Source organism: Varroa destructor, unplaced genomic scaffold (assembly GCF_002443255.2).
Source record: "Varroa destructor unplaced genomic scaffold, Vdes_3.0 BEIS01000005.1, whole genome shotgun sequence".
Lineage (NCBI taxonomy): Eukaryota > Metazoa > Arthropoda > Arachnida > Mesostigmata > Varroidae > Varroa > Varroa destructor.
The window spans coordinates 17,376,036-17,379,127 of NW_019211458.1; the positions used below are offsets into that span (position 1 = coordinate 17,376,036).

At 40.3% G+C, this 3,092-nt stretch overlaps 1 long non-coding RNA gene across 1 annotated transcript; it reads left to right on the forward strand.

The window, feature by feature from the left end:
- The first annotated feature begins 229 nt into the window (after positions 1 to 229).
- On the forward strand, positions 230 to 2,833 carry LOC147755361 (uncharacterized). Its single transcript, XR_015328906.1, has 3 exons — positions 230 to 735; positions 926 to 1,037; positions 1,854 to 2,833. It is a non-coding gene; the product is annotated as an uncharacterized LOC147755361 (long non-coding RNA).
- The last annotated feature ends 259 nt before the right edge of the window (positions 2,834 to 3,092 follow it).

Below are 3,092 nucleotides of genomic sequence, written 5' to 3' on the forward strand. Positions count from 1 at the left end.
GAAGAGCTTGTCGAACGATAGCTAACTTCAGATATGGAGGGATATCGAGAAAGCTGACCTTAAATTCACTTATTAATTAATTAACTGTAATATGAATCTGATTTAGATACTTATCGACGAAGCTATAGTAACAGCGGTGGTAGTCTGTTTGTAAATAAATGCTCTCACGACAGCAAGCTTGTGAAAGTTATAGATGTTTGTGGATTCGCCCCCATCGGACGTACATAAGTCAATTAAATCCATTTAAACGCTAGTTATAGCATTTGGTTATAGCAGTTAGCTAGACTCGAAACTATTACTTGTGTATAGCCAATAGATAGAAACCATTCAGTCATCAGTTTCTACTTAGCTAGTGATATCGATAACCGGACGGAATATAGTGGAATTCCTCGTAAGATACTGGCAAAGCAAGGTAAATATCAGAACGTTAATTTTTTGATCTAGTGCCGTATATTTCCAATAACCGCTCTAGTGTTTTTTTGAAAAATAAAAACGGGGGGTTAATGAATACTTCCCACGCGATATTTTTGTGTAAATCAATTTAGACGAGTATCTTACTTAAAATGTCCTAACGTGAGTTTTTCTTTTGCCTTTTGTCCTTCGCTCACGCCATGCCCATGTGTATTTAGTAGATAGATGAAAGTGCGTAGCATGTACATGTCTCACCTTCAGTCACCTCGTGAGCTCCAATTGTAGCAGCATCAAGCATAAAGGTTTTTGCTTCGTTACAACAAGGTCAGCATGAGTTCTTGCATGCAAACATGGTTCCAACAAACCCTTATATCGCACAGTTTCTTTGCTCTGTTTTTTTACGCTGTCTCACATATGACCTTACATGCGTAAATTACATATAACACAGCTTTTTCGCCGTTTGGTTTCTCATATGCTCGCCCCCCTTAAAGAGTCTTACGTTGCTGTCTTTCAGTTTCCCATGAAACTGTTTCAGATATTGTAAAGGCACCAGGAACGAAATCGCGTGCCCCGGGGAGCACTTTGGGATTGGTAACGGACATCGAGCGCCGACTCAGCTTTTCTGTGTGCGTACTCATATGAATGAAAATGCATTTGTGGGTACGCATATTTCTTCTCTGCTTTGCAAGCCTTTATCGTCGTCCTGATACCAGGGTATAACGCACGGAAGAGGAATAATGTGGGTGGTATGTGCAACTAGCCCCCCAGAATGCTGGCAAAATGAGATTCGGCTGCCCTTTCCACTAAAGTCCCACATAATAAACGAGAGGGCTCTTTTTACAGCTTAAGTTTTTTTGCTTCCACTCTCTGATATGCTTAAGCTCGACACAAGTAGTACACTACATGCGACAACGAACTGATATTATTGCGACATATTTGGGAAGCACACAACCCAAACCCATGATCTTTCATGGTGTAAAAACTTGCAGAAGGAAAGACTTATTTTCGTCCTTCGGCTTGATTTCATCTGCAAATCTCCAAGGGAACCAGAACTGGTCCAGCTTTACTTCCGTAGTAGCGTAGTATCAAGATGATGGTTGATTAAATCGGAGCGGCAGTTCGCGTGAATGATACTCGCAGAATAAAGAAATTGTTGAGCTCTAGCGACGGCTGCGGCGACCGAGAGACGAGAACTACCAAAGGACCCTCCAATTTGAGGATCCTCTTAGAGTAGTCATTAGCCCCGAGAACTAAGACGATTCGAGTTTAATGCAGACCATAACGTGTCCGAAGGTGTTAGGAAAATATTCGAGCAGTAGTAGCGAGTATAAGGCGACAAGATCGAGCGAACAAAGGCAGTCTCTAAAAAAAGGGTACGTAACGTATCAGTACTAAATGTCACATCCGGCGTCTCTTTTTTCTATTTCTTTTCTTATCTGTAGCAATGGTCGTGTAGCTGGACAATGGTATTCGATCGTTCTCTACTGTTTCATTTGTTGCATACGAAAAGCATGTAGTCCTGGTATGCTCCTGCTGCTATCGATCCTGTTATACATTGGACCTCAAGTGGCCTTCTACGGACGTGCTAGTGAGCCCCTTAGCCCTTGGTGTTATTGTCATGACCGCAGAAACTCAGCGAAATAAAATCTATTGTCTCCCAGTTGTACACAAACGTGCCACACACCTTGAACCTAGAAGCTGATAATCAAACTGCAATTCTGATAGCGACAAGCAACTACTTGACTACTAAAAATTGCGGGACATCAGGCAAACGTTCTTGGATATTACGTTTATTTAAGTTATTGACTTAAATTTACATACGCGACCAGGTAGACGCGTTTACCTTTAAAATAAGTCTAATTATTTTTGACAAAGCATTTGTGTCACAGCGCGGGTTTCAAAGTCGTGACACAGAGAGATGAGATGCCAACACAGACCATAGACGCAAGAAATTGCTTCAAAGCAATTCTGTAGCTTTATGTTTTCTGCTTTTCTATATGTCTTAAAATAGTCTTCTCTGGCGTAGGTTCGGTGAAAACAAAAATGGCAAAGCCACTAAGGCTTCCTAATGCGCTAATAAATGTACTTCTTAAGAAGGGTTCCAGATATAAAAATCGACCCAAGTCGATCCCTTTGCCTTTTTAGTTCGTCATTGGTATTAGCGCATAACTAGAAAAGACATGCGGCGTGACGCATCTCCTCAGCAAAATTAAGATTTCCGAGGATGTGTTGCGTGCCTATTTTACCAACAGGTTTCTCCTAATACGCATGCGACGATTGACGTACTATCGAATAAGAGAGCATTCGATAGAGGATGCTCGTGCCTACATTGCATTTAGGATACATAGCCTAACTCATTATCTTGTAAATCTATTAAATTATTCATAGAACACAATTTAAATCTTTATAAGAAATAAAATAAGTGCCCTTAATTAATGTTGATTATTTCTTAAACACTTTCATTACTTCTATTTTAGCTTTAGTTTTGAATTCAGAAAGACTGTTTGAAATCGCAGTTGATAATTATAGCAGGTTGCTGGATGTTATTACGGCCGTCTCTTTTGAACCAGGATAGACATTGCTAAGGCGATAGGGAAGCTGAGATTTTGCCTAAGTCATATGTTCGATTCTAGACGTTTTTGCAGAACATGTTTAAGAACATTTACGTCTGTGCGTTAGAA